The sequence below is a fragment of the Elephas maximus genome, chromosome 22 (genome assembly GCF_024166365.1).
Source record: "Elephas maximus indicus isolate mEleMax1 chromosome 22, mEleMax1 primary haplotype, whole genome shotgun sequence".
Classification (NCBI taxonomy): domain Eukaryota; kingdom Metazoa; phylum Chordata; class Mammalia; order Proboscidea; family Elephantidae; genus Elephas; species Elephas maximus.
The window spans coordinates 18,433,398-18,456,057 of NC_064840.1; the positions used below are offsets into that span (position 1 = coordinate 18,433,398).

General features: G+C 46.1%; 1 long non-coding RNA gene across 3 annotated transcripts; it reads left to right on the forward strand.

The window, feature by feature from the left end:
• The first annotated feature begins 325 nt into the window (after window positions 1-325).
• On the forward strand, window positions 326-22,406 carry LOC126065693 (uncharacterized). Of its 3 annotated transcripts, none has more exons than XR_007514909.1 (4): window positions 326-414; window positions 1,745-1,918; window positions 2,904-3,101; window positions 22,211-22,406. It is a non-coding gene; the product is annotated as an uncharacterized LOC126065693 (long non-coding RNA). The 3 variants fall into 3 exon arrangements; XR_007514910.1 differs by lacking the exon at window positions 22,211-22,406 and adding an exon at window positions 9,206-10,106; XR_007514908.1 differs by lacking the exon at window positions 22,211-22,406 and having other exon boundaries at window positions 2,904-6,567.
• The last annotated feature ends 254 nt before the right edge of the window (window positions 22,407-22,660 follow it).

Consider the following 22,660-nt stretch of genomic DNA (forward strand, 5'->3'; position numbering starts at 1 on the left):
CAGTTCTACTCTGTCCTGTAGGGTTGCTGTGAGTTAGAATCAACTCGAGGGCGATGGGCTTTTTGGTTTGGTATGTGCTGGGCATTGGGCGAGGCTTGACGGATGCGGATGGGAACCTCTCCTCAGCTCGCCACCTGCATGCCTCCCCTGCGACCAGAGAGGGCGCTAGCGGGCGTGGGCCGCGAGGTAAGAGGAAGGACGCCCGTCCGCGATGTGGGCGGGGTCATCCCGGTCTGGCTGCTCTGGTTGGTCGGCGCATCGCAGGGGCGGGTGCTGCGAAGGGGCAGGTATGGTGGCCGCTCAGGCTCCTCCTCCGTGGCGTTTAATGAAGTCCGAGGTGGCAATTGAAGACTTCACCGGTATTTGTAGCGGCAACGTTCAGGTGGCAGCCGCTGCTCAGGCTCCTGGGACCTGGTAAGCGACGGGCGCCCGGGGTGTGTTTGTGGAGGTGACAGTAATGTTATTGAGGAGCCAACATACAGTTTTCTTCGAATTTCTCATCCTTTAATCCAATGACTGACTAGAAAGTGTTGGCGCCCCGCGGCTCCAGGGGCGCAGGATGTGGGGGTGTCCGCGGTGGACCCCGAGGGACCGCAGGGCCCGGCCCCAGAGAGGTCAGGAGGGCAGTTGTGGAGGGCATTGGAATTAATCTTGGGGCCCCAGGGATGCGAAGTGTTTGCAATTCTTTTGATTTGGGGCTTGGACAGGAACTGAGCAAAGTTAAAATAGTGCAACTGTTTTACCTGTTTCTGACCTTGTAGCATTCAGTACAAGGCAGTTCGGTAATGAGTTGCTGTGAATATTAAGCAGGTATTAAAAAAAAAAATTGGAAACCTTTTGATAACAAGGATGGTTGCTTGCATTCCTTCAGTTCCTCACTACACATACTTGGTCTTGTAGAAACACTGGCGAGGACAGTTCTCAGACAGCAGAGTGCTGATGTCTGGGGGAAATGTTTAAAAAGTGAAAACTAGCCTTCGCGGGCAGAGGAAAAATCTAAAAAAAAAAAAAGCACGACTTGTTTTTGTGCTCTGTTCAGGTTTAGTTCTACCAGGGAACTTCAGCATTGTTTATCTATAAAAAGGGGTGTTAGATTAAATTATCGTTAAGTTCCCACAGACTCCTAAAAGGCTAATTTCCCTTCATTTTTTCCCGTGATCTTTGTCCTGAAAATAAAACTGATGAGTTGTTTCTGAATCCTGAATCAGGAATAGTTTTAGTTCTTGTGATTCTTTCCCCTGATGTAGTATGCACTTTTCCTCCGGGTATTTTTGTTGTTGTTTTTAAGTAGGCCCCAAGAGTTGATTTTAAAGAAAATTGAACTAACAACATTTTGCATTGCAGACTACCTTCATAATTAATAACAACAAAATGTTACATTAAAGCAGTACAGCCTACAAGACAGTCAAGTGTTCTTGATTAGCTTCAGTTGAGAAGGGCTCCCTCAGAAAGGGAGTTCCTGTGTTCCTGACTTCTCCCTGATCACGTGTGGCCAGTATGAAAGAAGGGCCTGAGCCAGAAATTGAAGCATCAAATAGGGTACCTCCATATAAGGAAACTCTTGGCAACGAACAAAAACTCACACCCAAACTGTCAAAACCAACAAAGTCACCAGCCTGACCCAGAGGTTTCTGTATATACTGAAAAAAACATTGGGGAGGTAGTCAAGAGATTGTAACAATTATCCTGCTTCACACATCAAAGAAGAAACATGTCCTCCAGTGAGCCATTCTTCCTCTTCCAGGAATCCTTGCAGACTCCTCGAACCCAGTCCCAAGAGTTGTCCACATCTGTCTCTCAGTAGTGTTTTCCAGAGGTGAAGGCCTGGGCGCCTCATGCAGCAAAACAGATCTTCCAGAAGGAAGAGTTGCATCTTGAAGTGCATGTCTAAAGCACAAACATCTTAAGTCATCAAAAAGTATGATATTCTGACTGCTTATTTCTTAATTTAAGGAAATTTCCCCATGGAATTGATTGAACATATCTATCAGTGCAGTGATGGGCCCTGCACTGAGTGCTGGGTTCACAGGCTGGGGCATGTGCAGCTGCGGGGACTCACTCCTCCTCAGGATGTCTCCAGAATCCTTAAGTTTAAGCTTCATGGCCTCTCACTTACGTGGAACCCCTCCAAGGCCCTGTGTTCACATTGTCGTAGGGTCTTGTAAGATTTGCAGATATATGCTATTTTAAAAGAAGCCTTGGTGGCACAATGGTTCCGTGCTTGGCTGCTAACCAAAAGGTTGGCCGTTGGAACCCACAGTGGCTCTGCGGGAGAAAAGACCTGGCAACCTGTTCCCCAAAAGATTATAGCCTAGGAAACCCTGTGGGTCAGTTCTACTGTGTCAGATAGGGTCGCTATGAGTTGGTATCAACTTGACAGCACATAACAACAACAGCCGATAAGGCCACCATCTTTTTGCCTGATTCCTCTGAGATTTTGCGGTTTTTCTGGCTTAAGGCTTTCAGGCATAGGCAGGAGATGAGGTCTGGCTCTGGAGGAAGCAGGCAGGGACTCAGCAGGGAGAGTGTCCCTATGGGAAACGGACCCAGCCGAGCGGGTACCTGGGTGCATGAGTAACAGAGTAGGGGGCGGGGAGGGTAGAGTGGGAAATAACCTTTTGGGATCTGCAAGCCCCAGGGATCTCCAGACCCTCCAGCCACAGTGCGTGGAACTAGTTATATGGGCGAGAAGTGGGCTGAGGGAATTCTGGAAGGAGGGAAGTGAGAGACAAGAAGTTGCTCTGGGTATGTGCTTTTAAAGCAAATTTAGATTTGAAGTTCGGCTACTTTTTAGCCGATTAGACAAAATGCCATGTCATTCTCTTTTTCCTTCTTGCAGTTTTCATTTGTGAAAGTAACACTTTCAGTTTGGTTGTAACATACTTTCTACTCCTCTTCTCTAGACACAATGAAACCACTGGCACAACAGAGCTTGTTTCAGCATGTGTTTGGGCAAGGTGAAAAATGACCAGTGTTATGATGACAACTGGGTTTCTCACATGACCTGGGACAGTTCCTTTTGTGCAGTCAAGCCCAGGTTTGTTGTCATAACCAAAGATGCAAGTGGGGGAGGAGCATTCCTTGTGCTTCGTTTGTACGAGGTAAGCAACCTGACCTTCCATTCTGTTGGACATTCTCTAGTGATCTCTGTATTTTTCCCGTATTAGAATGACCATTCACTGAGAATTCCACATACTTTGGGCATATCACCAGGAGGGACCAGTCCCTGGAGAAGAAAATCATGCTTGGTAAAGTAGAGGGTCAGTGAAAAAGAGGAAGACCCTCAACGAGATGGATTGACACAGTGGCTGCAACAGTGGGCTCAAGCATTACAGTGATTGTAAGGATGGCACAGGACCGGGCGGTGTTTTGTTCTATTGTACATAGGGTGGCTATGAGTCAGAACTGACTCCATGGCACTTAATAACAACCTGACAACAAGCCTCCAGACTGTGAGGAATTAATTTCTGTTCTTTTAAACACCCATCTTGTGGTAGTTTGTTAGAGCAGCCTTAGGAAAGTAATACACCATAGAACTATACAACGGAAAAGATGAACCTTAATGTAAACTATGGACTTTAGTTAATAATATTGGTTCTTTAACTATAGCAAATATACTATAGTAATCAAAGACTTCAATAATGGGGGAACAGTGTGCTGAGGAAGGGGACTTGGTGGGTGTCATGGATTGAATTGTGTCCTCCCAAAATACCTGTCAACTTGGCTAGGTCATAATTCCCAGTATTGTGTGATTGTCTACCATTTTGTCTTCTGATGTGATTTCCCTAGGTGTTGTAAATTCTATCACTATGATGTTAATGAGATGGATTACAAGCAGTTATATTGATGAGATCTATAAAATGAGATAGTGTCTTAAGCCAATCTCTTTTGAGATATAAAAGTGGGAAGTGAGCAGAGAGACATGGGGACCTCATACCACCAAGACAGCAGCATCAGGAGCAGAGTCCATCCTTTGGACCCTGGGTCCCTGGGCCTGGAAGCTCCTTGACCAGGGCAAGGTTGATGACCTTCCCTAGAACCAACAGAGAGAGAAAGCCTTCGCCTGGAGCTGAAGCCCTGAATTTGGACTTGTAGCCTAAGAGACTGTGAGAAAATGAATTTCTCTGTGTTAAAGCTATCCACTTGTAGTATTTCTGTTAATAGCAGCACTAGGTACCTAAGACAGTGCGTATGAGAACTTTCTGTAGTATATGCTAAATTTTTATGTTAATCTAAAGCTGTCCTAAAAATGTAATCCTATTAATTAAAAACAAAACATAATCTGGCAGCACTGTTTCAGGGATAGATCTATTTTAGCAAATGTTCAACAGTCAGCTAACATGCAGACATTAGCATGAGGTGTTGTCTATCACGAAATGTGAACCAAGTGCATCTTTTTATTCTGTGGTTGTAGCACTATTGGTTGACTTAGTAAATCACAATTTTCACAGCTAAATAAAATATGGTTATAATTTTTATAGTTTCCCCTAAATAGGGGACCCTGAATAAACTACGGTCGTTTCTCTCAAATTAAAGTAAATGATTGAGCATCTACAGTACTGTGCACTGAGCTGTTCCCAGAGGGTGTGTGACAGTGCACCCTGTTGCTTCTCTAGAATCCCATCCTGATGAGGCTGACCCAGTGCCGGGGGCGGGCCGTTGATTTTCTTGACGAAGAATCAACTGTTCTCGTACCATTGAGACAAGATCCTGGGAAATGCAGTCAAACAGAGACAGAGAGCTGTTGACATATTGCTGGCAGAAGACCATAGGAAAATTATTAATTATTTATTCGTAGTTCAAACTTTTGATCCCATTATTGACCAACCCCATAGCAGAGCCACGTGAATCAAAGTTGGGCTTTAGGAAGATCTTGAAGTTTGGTGTGCAGTTAAAACACTCAACAGAGAGACTGCACGGGCAGATACCTTTCTTTGCATAAGATAACATAGGAAGGCAGCACAGCACAGTGAGTGAGAGCATGGGTGCTGGTGCCTGATCACCTGGGTTCAACTGTCAGTTAGAAGTCACATGTACCTGGGAAAGCTAACCTCTCTGTATCTCAGCTCCCTGTTGTATGATGTTGACATGTTAACAGGGCCTATTTTTAGTATTATATTATGGGCTACAAATAAGTAAATAAAGGAAAGCCTTAAGAAATGTACACTCCATAGTGTTCAATTATTAAATGTCAGGAAGGAGAAGCAAGAAATGTGGTAATGGCTGCCTTCAGAGAGGGTACTGGATAGTATACTATGGGGAGGATGGCTGGAAGCTTACTTTTCAGGCTTTGCATGGGCATAATGCTTTATACAGCTCATGGAGAATATGTTATCTCCTGTGATCGCACATCAGACCTGTGGGATGTGCAGAGCAGGGGCTATGACCCATATTTTACGGTTTAGGGCACTGAAATTTGAGAGGTTAAGTGACTTGCCTGAGTCACAACACTGATGAGTGATGGATCTGGGCAGGGAACGGAGTTGATTCCCTGGGACCAGAGACCACTGAACACCTGAGGCCTCTAGATCCTGCACAGGACCCATGAGACAAGAGTTCCCCTCATTCCCTTTCCCAAATCCTCCTGCTCCAAGATTGCTGCAGTGAGACAGCTGATGCCCTGGAAGAGGTACCCGAATGAAGAAAAAGACCTTTACTCACACATGTGCACACTCACATGGGCACACACGTGCCCATTCACAATCACACCACGTGGACTTACGAGTGTTGTTGTTCTGTTTCCCGGTCTGTAGCATCTCTTTTTACTCTTGGTGAAGTCTTTTGATGAGCTTAAGCATTTAATTTTTAGGAGCTCCAGAAGCTCCTAGTTTCTCTTCTTGTGTTTGTGCATTGTTAGTTATGGTGTGTATCCTATTTATGCCATATTTTAGGACCCCTAGCATTGTCTCTATTTTATCTTCCATGATCTTTATCATTTTAGACTTTATGTTAAGGTCTTTGATCCATTTTGAGTTAGTTTTTGTGTATGGTGTGAGGTATGGATCTTGTTTATGCCAAAAGAACCAAAAAAAAACCCAAAAACATCTGGTTATGCAGCACCATTTATTTAAGAGACTGTCTTTTCCCCACTTAACGAACTTTGGCCCCTTGTGAAATACCAACTGCTTATAGATGGATGGATTTACGTCTGGGTTCTCAATTTTCTTTCATTGGTCTATGTGTCATTGTACCAGTACCTAACTGTTTTGACTACCATGCTGTATAACAGGTTCCAAAATCAGGTAGTATGAAGTCTCCTACTTTGTTCTTCTTCTTCCGTAATGCTTTGCTTATCTGGGGCCTCTTCCCTTTCCATATAAAATTGGTGAATTGTTCCTCCAGCTCATTAAAGAATGCTGTTGGAATCTGAATCAGGATTGCATTATATCCGTAGGTTGTTTTGGGTAGAATCGACATTTTCACGATGTTGAGGCTTCCTATCCATGAGCACGGTATGTTTTCCCACTTATGTAGGTCTCTTTTGTTTTCTTGCGGTATTGTTTTGTAGTTTTCTTTGTTTAGGTCTTTTATGCCCCTGGTTAGATTTCTTCCTAAATATTTCATCTTCTTGGTGGCTGTTGTAAATGGTATTGATTTGGTGATTTCCTTGTCAAAGTTCTCTTTGTTGATGTATAGGAATCCAACTGATTTTTGCATGTTAATCTTTTATCCCGCTGCTTTGATGAAATCGTCTCTTAGTTCTGGTAGCTTTCTTGTGGATTTTTTGGGGTTCTCTGTGTACAAGATCCTATCATCTGCAAGTAGGAATAGTTTTACCTCTTCCTTATCAATTTGGATGCCCTTTATTTCTTTTTCTTGCCTTATTGCTCTAGCTAGGACTTCCAGCACAATGTTGAATAAGAGTGGTGATAAAGGGCATTCTTGTCTGGCTCTTGCTCTCAAGGGGATTGCTTTCAGTCTCCATTTAGAATGTTGTTGGCTGTTGGCTTTGTATAAATGCCCTTTATTATAAAGGCTGTAAATCTTTTTTTTTTTTTTTAATTGTGCTTTAGATGAAGGTTCGTAGAGCAAACCGGTTTCTCGTTAAGTACTTACTACACATATTATTTTGTGACATTGTTGCCTACCCTGTTAGGTGTGAACACTCTTCGCTTCTTGACCCTGGGTTCCCCATTTCCATTCAACCAGCCCTTTTGTGCCCTCCTTCCCTTCATCCTTGCTCCAGGGCTGGTGTGCCCATTTGGTCTCATATACATGCTTGAGATATGTGTATGGTTGTTTGTTTTAAGGGCCTGTCTGATCTTTGGCTGAAGGGTGAAAGGCTGTAAATCTTCAGGGAACAGATCACCAGGTTTTTTCTCCTGCAGAGCTGCTAGTGAATTTGAACCACCAACTTTTCGGTTAGCAGCTGAATGCTTAACCATTGTGCCACTAGCACTCCTTGACTCATTCACAGGAGCCCCCTAAGCCCATGCACACAAACCCCCACCACCTAAAAAGCAGAACTGCTACCAGGAACTGTACAGACATGACCAGACTTTACCTGGAAAATCAGTTTCTTTTACCATGTCCCCATTCCTCATCCCCACTAATGACAATGCCTAGTCTGAGGTAATACGCACTGAAAGATCCTTGGACTGTGTGACCGCTGAGGTGGCTTTAGAATGATGGACAGTGTTTGGTATATCTGTAGGCTCAGGTACTTCCAGGCTTATATAGAAGCTGGAACACCTTACACAGTGACTATTGATCCTATGGCTGAGTGATAAGTGAAGGCCGGTAGTTCTGAGCATCATCATTAGGCCACATGCCTGGGTTCACATTTTGACCTTTCTGCCTAGGAGTCCATGACCTTGGGCACATTCATCTCTGCACCTCAGTTTCTCTACCTAAAGAGTAGAGATAGTGACATGTGTCTGTGGTGAGGGTCGAATGAGTTGTAGTATGTAATGTGTGCAGTATCAATGCTCAGGAAGGCTAATGAGAGGTGAAACATCTTGCCTGAGATCTCACAGCTTAAGACTCAGAGCTGCATTCAAAGCCAGGAATCCGAGATCCCAGGCCATTGCTCTTTACATGACACAGCTGCTTTGCCTAAAAACAACCACTGTGTCTTAATCCAGACTCAGTGTTGAATTAATCAGACAAAGCTGTCAAAGAAAGCTGCTGGTGACTGTGTGAGCCCACACTCAGTGGCCACTGTGCCAAAGGGTGCAGGATTGGTTTCCAGAATAAATGGGTTGTCTGGCCTTTGGTCAACTGATACCTGGTCAAATGGATAAACACCAGTTTACTGGGGGGAGGGGCACGATGCATTATAAAAGGTCTTGTTTTCTAAAACCTGTGAGACATTATCACCCTGCATTATTTGCTCCTGGTAGATATATGTGGCTCAAAACTGAGAGAGTTGCCAACTCACAGCAATGACTATAGCATAGCTTTTGGAAAGAGTCAGGAGAGCTCAGTGGTTACATCAAAGCAAAATCTTAGAGACTCATTCTTTTTGGAAGTTGCAACTTTATATGCAAACATATGTTATTTTCAATTTAGGTAATTTTTATTTCTCTCTTCATCTGTGTGCATTACCTGTTTTTCTCTGTATTAACTAACTCTCTGTGTACTTGGTTCCTATCAGTTTCTATCCACTTGTTAGCCTATTCCTGTGTCTGTCATTGTGTGTTGGAAGATTGGTTACTTATTGGGTAAATGAGCTAAAAATATTGCTGTATTTTCACCATGCCTACCTCTGGGAGAAAACCGTGGTGGCATAGTAACCAAAAGGTCAGCAGTTCAAATCCACCAGGTGCTCCTTGGAAATCCTGGGGCAGTTCTGCTCTGTCCTATAGGATGGCTATGAGTCAGAATCGACTCGATGGCAATGGGTTTGGTTTGGTTTTTTTGGTTACCTCTGGGAAGGTAAATGGGTTGGGAGGTATTATGGAGTGGATCGTGTCCCCAGAAATGTGTATCTGTTTGGCTAGGCAATGATTTCCAGCGTTATGTGATTGTCCTTGATTTTGTGATCTGATGTAATTACTTATGTGTTGTAAATCCTAACCTCTGTGATGTTAATGAGGCAGGATTAGAGGCAGTTATGTTGATGAGGCAGGACATAATCTACAGTATTAGGTTGTATCTTTATCAATCTCTTTTGAGATATGAAAGAGAAGGGAGCAGAGAGGAGAGGGACCTCATTACCACCACACAAGAACAACCAGGAGCAGAGCATGTCCTTTGGACCCAGGGTCCCTATGCTGAGAAGCTCCTAGACCAGGGAAAGATTGATGACAAGGACCTTCCTCCAGAGCCAACAGAGAGAGAAAAGACTTCGCCTAGAGCTGGCACCCTGGATTCGGACTTCTAACCTCCTAAACTGCGAGGGAATAAATTTCTGTTTGTTAAACCTGTCCACTTGTGGCATTTGTTATTGCAGCACTAGGTAACTAAGACAAGTGGTAGCATAGAATTTATATCTTTGTAAATGAGAATTTTAATAACTCCCCAAAGGACAAAAGTAGAGGTGTGGGCCGCGACCGCACGCAGGGTTGGGTGTGCGCATGGGCTGCGGGCACTACAACTGGTGCCAGTGCTGTGTGTGCTCTGGTGAGCGTGCTTGGTGCGGCGTTTCCTGTCCTCTGTCCTACACGACTGCAGCTCCGGGCTTCCGTCTGACCCAGCCCTACCACGGCTTCTGCTTTGGAAGAGCTACAGAAAGATATGGAAGAGCAAAGGTGTTGCTGGAGAAGACCACTGGAAAAAGAGTATGTGATGCCCTTACAGCTGAAAAATCCAAGATTGAGACAGAAATCAGGAACAAGATGCAGCAGAAATCAGGGGAAAACAGACCCTCTTGACAGTGAAAAGCCAGTGGCTGTGGTTGCTCCCATTACAACGGGATATATAGTGAAAGGAAATCTATGAAGGTGGAGATGATGATATGTAGCGAACCATTAATAAAGCTTGGGTAGAACCATGAGAGAAGTAAGCCAAAGGAGATAACAGAATATTGAGACTTTTTGAGGTCCTTTTGGGAACTGTGGTGTGGAAGTACTGATGTTTTCAATAAGGGAGTGTTGGTGAGCTGTACGGATAAAATTTGACATATCTTTTTACAAAGCTTTCTCCCAAGTAAAGGCAATGAGTTCTCCATTTCCTACTGGAGAATTTATTTAAATAAAATGTTTATTAAAAAAAAAGTAAATGTGTGTTTTAGTTTACAAACCGACATGTAGACACATAAGTTCCTATGATCTGTTTTGGAAAACTACTTATATGAATGGAAGTAACATGCCTCAGATATACTGAAGAAAATACACATCTCAGGATTCAGAGTAGGGGAAGACATATGAAAAACAGAGGCATGTACCCTTCATTGTGTGAAATGCCTTCCTAGCCATCTCCCCCATCCGGATTCCTGCCAAATTTCTGAAATTAATCATTTTAATAGGTTTATGGTGAGCTAAAAACTACATTAAAGTAGAAGTCACCATATTTTCCCCAGAGAATACCTAGTTGCGGGAGGGGAGAATATGAGGGGTGTAGGCTGTAATACGAAATACTACAGTTTTGTAACTGGAGAAGAATTTTAAAGGCAGCCAGTCTGATAGAAGAATCAAAAATATCAGTTGAATAAAACAAAACTATAGAACACTTTTATAAGTCTGCATGACAAACTGGAGAGGAGGAAATGAAACAAGGTGAGAAAATATTTTTAGAAAAGTTCACTAGCCTACGTGGAGAGACAGCATTTGAAAAGCCCATACGAATATATCTCTGGTACTGCAGTTTAGGTTTCCCATCTTGGGAGACTGTAGGTACGAAGCTGAGAGCTTTTTTTCCTGCTCCAAGCTCTGAAAGTCTCAGTGCTCAGAGTGCCAGTTAGAACTGAGGGCAAGATGTAACCACCACGTAACCATGGCGATCCTCATAGAATATTCAAAGTGAATGCAATCTTCACACTTTGACGGCCAACTCCTGCTGTCTAGACAAGTGTGTTTTTACATGTACAAGTGTGTCATTTAACAGTGAATATTTTGTTTTAAAACCTGAATCCCAGATCCACACAGTATCATTCTCTGGTTTTGAAAACAAGTTATATAAGGAAAATTGAGCTGCCCTCTCCAAATATAGTTGTCTTAGTTACCTAGTGCTGCCGTAACAAAAAATACCACAAATCGGTGGCTTTAAAGAGCAGGGTGCCTGAGACCTCACCCAGCAGAACCTCTAGTGCAGCAAGTGACAACAATAAAACAGGGTAGGGGAACCATTCTGGGGTCCTCAGATCACTCCCTGAGGGCTTTGTTTCTAGACATTTCCTCACAGAGGAAGAGGATTATTCCAGCTGACTAGGCTGAGAGAAACTAGTTACTTGAAGAATTGGGTGAGGACCCAGGCAGGCCTGTGGGTAGGTGGGAAGGCGGTCCGTGTTCCCAGCTAGGAAATGTCCCCCATCTCGGGACCCTAAAAGAGCCTGGGCTCTAGCCATGGGGGTAGGGAAGGCTGGTGCTCACATTGGGATCACCAGGAGACCCAGATGGCCAGGCCACAAACTCTCAGACTTGATCTCCATCAGAGCCGCCTCTAGGCAATTTCTGTAGGGTGGGTGACTCCCTCCTGGACACACCCTGCTCCTCAGGGTCAGACAGCACCAACAGGGAGGTCCCCACCCTAAGCACCTGGGGCCTGAGGCTGGACTGAGGAGTGTCAGGGATCAGTGGGTAGATGAGCATGAAACTCCCCCTCTCCTGTGGCTGGGTAGGGGAGTGAAGGCAGGGGCTGGGGGTCTCACCCCAGCGGTGGGGGATCAGGAAGCGGGGTGAACCCTCCCTCCATGGGGGCCATGGGCTAAGGCTGTACCGATTCAGCCACTCTCAGGATCAGGGACTCAGGACCAGGCCACCCCTCCTACTCGGGAGCTGTGGTCTGAGTCTCCCTCTGGGGGTCTGGCCCAGGGCCTTGTGGGTTCTAAGGGATGACGGTATGACCGTGATTTGGGTTTTGTCTTGATTGTCCGCTGGACACCAGAAGTGGTGAATCACTGCCTCACACATGCTGCCTTCTCTGCTGCCCTTTGGAATCCCAGAGCCCTGATTCCTCATCTCCCTGCTGGTCTGGGAAGGGGAGAGCGGCTAAGAGCCCAGGGAGACCCTGGATGGAGGGTCTGTGTGCTTCTCCTTCCACTTTCCGATTAACCGGGAGCCAGGCTCAGGCTCAGCTCTCAGGGGAGGAGAGGCTGAGTCCCCACAGTTTCAGCACACCCATGACCACTCCTGCTGTGCCCTTTTTTCCCCCCTTTTGTAAGCTTAGTAAAATTTTCTTTTATTTTTTCACACACAGTTGAGACCAGCAGTACAACAGCCAAGTTGAATAAACAAGTGGCTGTGCCAAGGGGCCGAGCCTGCCATCTTGAGCAACCTCTTAAGAGTTAACTCCCAGCATGGAAAAAAAAAAAAAAAAAGCTGTCCCTTTATTAGGCAAAACAGGAACTAACCTCTGCTTTTAGAGTATCTCCTTATTTAGGTGTACTTCGGTTCTGACTCAGTTAAAGAAAACGAGAGACTGGGGTCTTCAGTCCAGCTAAAACCAGTCTTGGACTAGCTCAGGCCCTCCTGAACTGAGCAATACTGATGACCTTGCCGCTCAGTTGTCTTATTGACATCAGAGGCTGAAAAACACACCCCCATCTACACCCTGGATGTGGGAAAAATGCCATCTTTGTGGCCCCCTTTCAGACTGAACAGGTATAGAAGACTGGACCACCGTGAGGATGGCCTCTCATGTCAAACCAATTAGCAAGCTGGCACCACCCTGGGGTGCTCCTGGAGAGCCCAGACCCGATTCACTATGAACTCTTTGGGCTATTGTTCTGGGAGATATCTTGGTGACCAGAGTTCTGGTGTGTTCCATTTCTTTGCCAAGAAAATAAAGCTTCTTTTTTTTTGCTTTCATCCGTTCCCTGTGTCTTTACAGCCGCACCCAGCAGACCTTGGAGTGTCAGGTTATGCAACATGTCTTTATGATTCCAAGGTGGCCGTGTAGCTTTTATAACCATCACTACCACAACATCAAGACTTCCATGGGTTGGAGTCCCCTGATTTGAATTGGGACTCCCCCACTGCTGGCTCATCTCATTGTGCTCAGGTTCAGGGAGTAAAATGACTCAGGAGTATGAATTTTTAAAACCTTGTATAAGGTCCAAGACATACCTGTTAAAATAGAATTTCTACAAGATCAAATTTGCATATGAACTCATAGGCATTATATTTGCACTTCATGATTTGGGGAGCACCTAGTTTGACAATCAGACTAGAGTTTTCTATCAGGGACACACAAGAACGAGGATGCTGTACTGGGCAATTTCGGTTTGGCTGGTGGGTATTTTCTTTTTTTTTAATTAATTTATTGTGCTTTAGGTGAAAGTTTATGTATCAAGTCAGTCTCGCATACAAAAACTGTGCCAGCTGCTCTGCCCTTAATGAGATAGCATGTTCCTCCCCTCCACCCTGTATGCCCTGTGTCCATTCAGCCAGCTCCTGTCCCCCTCTTCCTTCTCATCTCGCCACCAGACAGGAGTCGCCCACATAGTCTCATGTGTCTACTTGAGCCACGAAGTTCCTTCCTTACCAGCATCATTGTCTATCTTACACTCCAGGCCAATACCTGTCTGTAGAGTTGGTTTTGAGAATGGTTCCAATCTTGGACTGTCAGAGGATCCGGGGACCATGACCGTCAGGGCCCGTTGGGTCTCAGTCAGACCAGTAAGCCTGGTCTTTTTCAAGAATTTAAGATCTGCATCCCACTGTTCTCCTGCTCCTCAGGGGTTCTCCGTTGTGTTCCCTGTCAGGGCAGTGATCATGGTAGCCGGGCACTGTCTAGTTCTTTTGGTCTCAGGCTGATGGAGCCTCTGGTTTATGTGGCCCTTTCTGACACTTGGTCTCATATTTACCTCGTGTCTTTGGTATTCTTCATTCTTCTTTGCTTGTCTGGTGCGCATTTTCTTTCCTTATTTGGGATTAAGGGAAATTTTGAACTAGGTTAAACACAGCAGGCAAGTCCTAACTGGTTAGTGTCCTTGCTCTCAAATTTGGCTGGCATATGCATGACTGGCAGAGCGGGCGCATAGTGCTTATTTGCATATTTGTTGAATAAGTGGAGAAATAATTATCTCCCCAAGATTCCTGGCTTACTCACCTCCATCAGAAACAGAGAATACCTTGTTTCACTTAATTTCTGTGGGCTGGTTCTATTTTCAAGTCCATATTGTTGCCTCCGGAAACCCTGGTGGCATAGTGGTTAAGTGCTACGGCTGCTAACCATAAAGGTCGGCAGTTTGAATCTGCCAGGTGCTCCTTGGAAACTCTATGGGGCAGTTCTACTCTGTCCTATAGCGTCACTATGAGTCGGAATCGACTCAACAGCAATGGTTTTTGGTTTATTGTTGCCTCCTAAGTGTCTTTGGAAAGTCCCTGGGTGGTGCAAATGGTTTGTGTTTGACTACTAACCTAAACATTCAAGCCCACCTCAAGGCAACTCAGAAGAAAGGCCTGGCAACCTGTTTCTGTAAAGATGACAGCCAAGAAAACTCTTTGGGGAAACTGAGACACAGCTAGGAATTTTCCAGCCTCTGCACTGGAAATGAGGATTCCCTGGGTGATGCAAATAGTTAAACATTTGATTACTACTAACAGAAAGGTAGGTGGTTCAAACCCACCCAGAGGTACCTTGGAAGAAAGGCCTGGAGATTTGCTCAGTCTTTAAAGCTCTATGGAGCAGTTGTACTCTGCACGCATGGGGTGGCCATGAGTCGGGGCCAACTTGACCACAGTTGGTTGGTTGGCACTGGAAATTATCATAGGTGTGGGTCATCCAACACCTTTCTAGGTGGCTGGCTCCTTTCATGCTTTGCAAGTAGGACAATAGTCACAAATGATCCATTCCCCTGAAGTGACCCTTTTGTACTTCCCTCCAGAGAGAGCCTTGCCTTTGACCCCACTGAGAGCCAAGGTCCCCTCTGCACTCTAGCTGTACCTACTGGCTGTGCTCCACTGAGAGAGCTCTGGTATGTGGTAAGGAGGAAAGGGATGCGGGAATTCCTGTTTAAGCATCTGCACCGAGTAGATGCTGGGCCTCCTGGGAGCCGTGGCCTCCAGAAGGTCAAATGGCGGAGCAGGGCTTCTGCAGACGCAGGGACTAGGCTGAGGGAGCAGCTCTTGTACCTCTGCCACACAGCTCCCTGGGGACACCATTGTGAAGAGGATCGGTCGTGAGGGCTGAGGGAGAGAGAAGAGGCTGCTGTACCTCTGCCCCCACCTGCCCTGGGCCCCAGATGGGCCCCCTTCATTCTAGGAGGGAAAGGGGGAGAGTTGATGGGAGTGCTGGGAGTGTGAAAGAGGACTGATGGTGCAGTTTGTGTCATCTTGGCCTGGCTGTGGCTCCAAGGGGTTTGGTCAAACACTAGGCTAGTTGCTCTTCCACAGTGTAGCCTAATGCAATGTAATGTAATCACTTTCTGTAATGTAATGTAACGTAATGTAACGTAGTGTAACGTAATGTAACGTAACGTAACTAGTCAATCTGTTGAAAGGGGAGTTTCCTTAGGGTGTGGTCTGCTTTCAGACTCTAAATAGATAATTTTGGCAGAACTTGCTCCCTCCACTTCCTGTCACCTAACCTACAGATCTTGGGATGGAAGCCTGCAGTGGTCTCCAGCCTGCCACCTGATCTATAGATTTTGTACTTGCCAGCCCCCACACCCACGTGAGCTAATCCCTTGAAGTAAATCTTTCTCTCCCTCTCTCTATATTATATATACATGGAGTCACCGGGGGGTGCAAATGATTAAGCACTCAACTACTAACCAAAAGGTTGGTGGTTGCATCCTACCCAGAGGTGCCTCGGAAGAAAGGCCAGGTGATTTGCTTCTGAAAGGGCACAGCCTTGAAAATGCTATGGAGCAGAGTTTTACCCTGACAGATCAGTTGCAACTTGATGGCAACTGGTTTGGTTTTTATACATATACATGCATGTCACCAGTTCTGTTTCTCTGGAGAATCCTGACCAAGACAGGGACCGAACGTCATGCTCAGGCCGGGCCCCTATGTCTTGGCTTCCTAACTCACAGGCTTGCAAACTTTGACAAAGGACTTATTTCTGTGGGCTCAGCTTCCTAATGTGGAAGTTGAGATGACCCCCGCCCCCAGGGACCCAAGTTTTCCTCCTGCCCACCACCCCATGTGCCTGCAGCAGGTGTTTCCTGCCAAACACAAAGGCAGCCACCAGGCTGCCCCCCAACGCATGCTGTAAAAAAATAAGCCAAGGAAAATCAGGAGGGCAGTGGCCAGGAACGGAGTGGGGGTGTGGCTGTGCATAGCCCCACCTCTTAGAGAGGGGAAAGGGGAAAGGCTGGTGAGTAGGCGAGGGCCTGGAGCTGTGACCCAGGAGGCAGAGCAGCACACCTGAACCATGTCCTGGGCACCTGTCCTCCTCACGCTGCTTACCCTCTGCACAGGTGAGAGAGCCCCTGCGGAGCTCACTGCCTCCTGCCCCTTCTCTTGCTTTGCTGGCCCTGGGGCCTCACACGCCTCTGTTCCAGGTTGTGGATCTCAGCCGGTGCTGCACCAGCTGCTGTCGGTGTTCTCATCCCCTGGGACCACAGTTACCCTTGCCTGCACTGTGAGCAAGGACTATGACATGGATATTCACAAAGTCCACTGGTACCAGCAGAGGCTGGGCCAGGCGCCAAGTTTTCTGCTGAGGTTCTCACCCTCAAACGAGAAGCAAGGCGCCAAAATACCCCCTCGCCTCTCTGTCTCCAAAGACGTGGCCAGAACACTTGGTACTCGAGCATCTCCGAGCTGCAGGCTGAGGATGAGGCTGTGTACTACTGTGCTATGGGGCCTCGGCGGAGCATGGACAAGCAGGTGGAGAAGGAGAAGAGGGAAGACAAGGAGCCTGCTGCTTCAGGGTCTCAGGCCCCCCAGGACACCCTGACCTGGAACTAAAGGCTGGAGGGGCATGCATCATCATGGAGAAGCCAGCCGCCAGGGCCAGGGGGTTGAGGGGGGTGGGTTATGGAGACTGTGCCTGTCACCGCCTTGTGGTGGGTCTGGAATTTCCTGGGGCCCAGCAGTGTCGCTAGGGAATGCATTGGGGGCTGGATTGGAGAATTGTTTTGCTGAGTTGGGTCTGACCTTATTCTGAGGCTATGACAGATATTCTGTGAAAGGTCAAAAAGGGGTGGAGGCTTGCCCAGGAGCCAAACTTGGGGACAGTCCCAGGAGACTGGCTAGTCACCGTCTGCTTTGCTGGGGTTTCATGGAAAGGGCTCAGATGAGCTCCTACTTTTGTTCGTTTTGTGGGTCAGGGAGCTGAAAGGAGCTCCTTGGGGTCATGTCCCTGCCTGAGTATCCAGTCCCATTGCCGTCGAGTTGGTCCAGACTCATGGTGTCCTTAGGTGTGTCAGGATAGAACTGTGCTCCACAGGATTTTCAGTGTTGATTATTTGGATGTAGATCACCAGGCATTTCTTCCAAGGCACTTCTGGGTTGATTTAAACTTCCAGCCTTTCAGTTAGCAGCCTAGAGCATCTGCCGTTTGCACCACCTAGGGACTCCATATATACAGTACATAGTCATTGTTGTTAGCTGCTCTCTAGTTGGCCCTGACTCATAGCAACCGCGTGCACAAGGGGATCAGATAGATGTGACCCACCGGGTTTTCACTGGCTGATTTTCAGAAGTAGATTGCCAGGCCCTTCTTTTGAGGTGCCTCTGGGTAGACTAGAAACTTCAACCTTTCGGTTACTAGCTGAGCATGTTAACCATTTGTACCACTCAGGAGCCTCTGTCCACAGGTAGGACTGTCTGTTGTCATCTGACTGTGCCCAGGAGTTACAAGGTAAACACGTGTAGCAAACATCTTTACTGGGCCTCTGGGGAGAAGAGGTGTCAAGTAATAAGCCTAGGGCAGGGTTCTCACCTTAGCACTACAGACATTTTAGGCTGGATTATTCTTGGTCATGAGGGCTGTCCTGTGCATTGTGGGATATTTAGCAGCATCCTAGCCTCTACATGGAGACAGTGATGGTTCAGTGGTAGAGTTCTTGCCTTGCATGTGGGAAATCCAGGTTTATTTCTTGTGCCAGTATACCTCATTCACAGCTACCACCCAACTGTCAGTGGAAGCTTGTGTGTTGCTTTGATGCTGAACAGGTTACTGCGGATCTTCTAGACTAAGGCAGACTAGGAAGGAAGGCCTAGCATCTGTTTCTAAAATCAGTCCATGAAAATCCTGTGGAGTACTACAGTTTTATCCCATTGTACATGGGGTCACTATGAGTCACGTCAGCTAACAATAACAGTAGTAAAGAAGCTCTAGACAATATAGGAACAAAGGGGTGTGGCTACGTCCCCATTAAAGTTTATTTTCAGAGGTCAGCGGGATCTGGGCCTGGGCTGTACTTTGCTGACTCTGCTCTAGAGAAAGTCTCTAACTCCTCCCTCCGGTAAAAGTCAGGGTATTCAGGGTCACCCTTAGTGCTTCCTGCCTGATGACTCCAGGGATTCTAAACCTGGGATCCAGGAAAGACCTGGAAACAGGAAGGGTGCAGCTTCACTGATGGCCATATTGGATGTAGTGTGAAGAGGCCACAGTGGTTCTTGGAGCCCTGGCCCACAGTGAGGCCCTCTGTGCTCCTGGGTGGTGGTCAGAACAGGCACTGCAGAGAGGGACCCTCTGACGCCATGTGTGAGCATGCCTCATACTCAGAGAGCCACCAGCGAAACAATGCCCCTCCAACCCCAACTCAAATGAGAACATCCAATTACCATGGCTAAAAAGACCCCCATCCCTGCAGAGGGCGGACACAGGTCAGTATTGGCCCCATCAGGTGTGTTCCATGAGTTTCTGGTTTGTAAAACCATGGCCTCAACTCCTGGCATGCTCAGCATACACTTTGGGCTTCTACTTCCTCAAATGCTTGGAGTTCGTCTTGCATCAGGCTTTGCCTCTGCAGAGAGGGCCCATGTTTCTAATAGCTAGCTGGGTAGTCCCAAAAGAACTCTGTCTTTTGCTCATAACCTCTCCTCGCTTGCATTCATCTTCGTGATCTGGGATTCCATTCCATGACAAGAAATCAGGGAGTCTGACTGAACTTCTCTATCATCCTGATGCCCCTTGGCTTCCTGGACTTGGGCCTCAGCCAGCTATAGTGTAAGCCTTACCTGGTAGATAATAGCAACCACCTGTCCAGTCAGCTCTGACTCACAGTGACCCCCTTTGTGTCAGAGTTGAACTGTGCCCGTAGGGTTTTCATTGGCTGATTTTTCAGAAGTAGATCACCAGGTCTTTATTCTGGAGTGCTTCTGGGTGGACTTGAACCGCCAGCCTTCCAGTTCGCAGCTGAGCACTTTAGCCATTTGCATCTCTGATTGATTTATATGTAGTGCTTAACCTGGGTGTAACTGTAGCTCAGTAAAATAGTATTATCATTATTTCCTCATCAGCTACGAGGGTGGCCATCCCCTCATTAAACCCTTTCCTTTAATGGGAAATGACAAGTTAAGATGTTTCGAATCTTGACCATTTTCTGGCCTCCTGCTGCAGCCTGTAACCTTCGCCCCCATCTTCATTACTCCCAGATCAGGCTCTGCCTCCACTCCTCTCCAAGCCTTGATTGTCTCCTTGTGCTCTAAGGCACATCTGCAGGTCACATCTGTAACCCCCAATTTTCTAGGGGCAACGCTGAAAGAAAAAATAAACAGATTTTTGACTAAGATATTTTATTTAACCTAGCGGTGGTTCAGTGGCTCCTTCCATGTGGGAGACCAGGGTTGGATTCCCAGCCAGTTCACCTCATGTGCCGCCACCAACCGTCTATCAGTGAAGGGTTGTTTGTTGCTATGATGCTGAACAGGTTTTAGTGGAGCTTCCAGACTAGGAAGAAAGGCCTGGAGATCTTTCAGAAATCAGCTAATGAAATCCTGTGGATCACAGTGGTCCAACTCCATTGTGCATCTGGTCACCATGAATTGGGGGCCAACTGGACAGCAGCTGACAACAACATCCCAAATATTATCATTTCAACATATAATCAGTATGAAATTAGGTATGAGATAGCTTAAACTCTTTTTTTTCATACTAAGTGTTCAAAATCCAGTGTGTATTTCATATTTGCAGCAGGTCTCTATTCGAACAAGCTGCAGTTCATCTGGCTTGTGGCCGCTGTACTAGAGAGTGCAGAGTGTAAGGGATTGCATTCATGAAGCAGCCTTTGAAGCCTGGACGAGACTATGTTCCAAGCCCTATTTCTTGCACCAGCCTTCCCTCCAACCCCCGGCCTCACTGTGCCTTTCCACCATACTAAGCCCACTGCAACTGATCTAGGTTGCCTCCAGACCTTTGCCCAAGCCATTTTCTTGCCAGGAGTTCTTACTATCCTGACCCAACTTGGGGGTCCACAATGATCTCAAATCTCACTCCTTTGGCAAGATTTCCCTGACCTCTTTGTGTGGTTACTGACTTCCTCCAGTTTGCAAGCAGCTGTTTTCCTAATTATATTTAGCACCTACCACACAGCTCTGAATTGATTCTGCCGTTGCTCTCCTCCACTAGTCTGTGAATCCTCAGTGGGCAGGGTCTGCTCAACTAGCGTATGGACCTGCGAAACACTGGGTGGTGATAGAGTTGAATGAATACATGAATGCGGAAGTGAATGCCTCACTGAGGGAACAGATCCTGGGGCTCAAAGACCCTGCCATTTCAGGATCCCCTAAGGTGGCCGGGTCATCGGGGTTCCCTAAGAGGGAAAACCAGTGCAGGACACCATCTGTCACATCAGTGACTGACCCCCCTCTTTCTGCTTTGGTCAGAGGTGGCTGTGGGGCTCTTGTGTGAGCCCATCAAGGGTTCTCTCTCTTACTCGTTCTCTCTGTTACACACACACTCTCTCACACACTGTGTCACACACACATACTCTCATACACACAAACCCACAATACTGTCTCTCTGACACATGCACACCCACAAATCTCTCTCACCCACACATATACTCTTGTTCACACACAACTTCCCATCCACACACTCTCTCTTACACACTCACACTTGCTCTTACACGCTTTCTCTCACATACTCGCTTTCTCTTACTCTCACACGTAGCCTTTCTCACACCCACTCACTCACACGCTCACACACACAGTCTTACAAATATACTCTTTCATTCATACACTCATTGTCTCTCACACGCATATACACACTCTAACACACAAACACACTCACACACAAGCTCTCTATCTCATACACATACATGCAAACTCTCTAACACACACTCACATTTGCTTACCCCCACACATTCTTTCATACAAACACACACGCTCTCTTACACACTGTCTTCCAACTCTCTGTCCCACATACATAATCTCTCTAACACAATCACACACATACTCTCTTATACACATGAACACACTCTCTCACACACACTGCCCTAACAACCCTCACACACACTCTCACAACTCACACGCACACTTTCATACTCACGCTGTCACACTTCCACACACATACTGTCACATACACAGTGTCACACACTCTCACGCACATATTCCCACAACACTCTCACACACCCTCCTTCACACACCCATACTCTCTGTTTTTAAATTACATTTTATTGTGTTTTCGATGAAAGTTTACAGGACAATTAAGTTCCCGTTTAACAATTACTACAAGCATTGTTCAGTGACATTGGTTATATTTTTCACGATGTGTCAATGTTCTCATTAATTCCATTCTAGATGTTTCATTTCCAGTAGTCTAGTTTCCCTCTCCCCTTAATCTTTAATCTTTAGACTTGTTGACCACATGGTCTCATAAAGATGATTTTTTAAAGGTGTGAAGTACTTACTTGTGATATGCTTTATTTTATGAGCCAATCAGTTATTTAACTAAAAGGTGACCTTGGGGTATTTTCAGTTCAAGGTATATGGAGTATCTCTGGACCATAGACTTGGGGAGTCTCTAGTCTCAACAGGTCCAGTAAGTCTGGACTTTTTAAGAGTTTGGGTTCTGTTCCACACTTTTCTCCCCTTCTAAGAGGATTCAAGTATTGTGGCCCTGATCAGAATGGACAGTAGTGGTAGCCGGGCACCATTTGCTTCTTCTGGCCTCAGGGTAGATGAGGCCATGGTTCATGCAGACTGTTAGTCCTATACATTAGTTTCTTCTCTGAGTCTTTGGTTTCCTTCTTTCTCTTTTGCTCCAGATGAGAAGAGACCGATAATTGTATCTTAGATGGCCACTCACAAGCTTTTAAGACCCCAGACACTGCACACCAAACTAGGAGAAGAACTTAAACGTTATGAACTGTATTATGCCAGTTGACTGAGTTGTCCCAGAAGACTACAGTCCTAAGGCTTCAAACGCAGAAAACCAATCCCATGGTTTTGAGGTGTTTGGTTGTATCTAAGAAGTATCTGTAACTGTGCCCTCTATGAGCGTTATTATATGTATGAGTATATATGCACGTACATACACGCACATACATATAGATACACGTATGTATGTACATAGATATACATGCATATGCATAGATATACATATATATGCATACATACATATGTAACCACGCATGTATTTATGTATTTATGTATGCGCTAGCATTTCCCAGAAACATCATTTTTGTGTGTGTGTACTTCTTAGTGACATCCTTTAC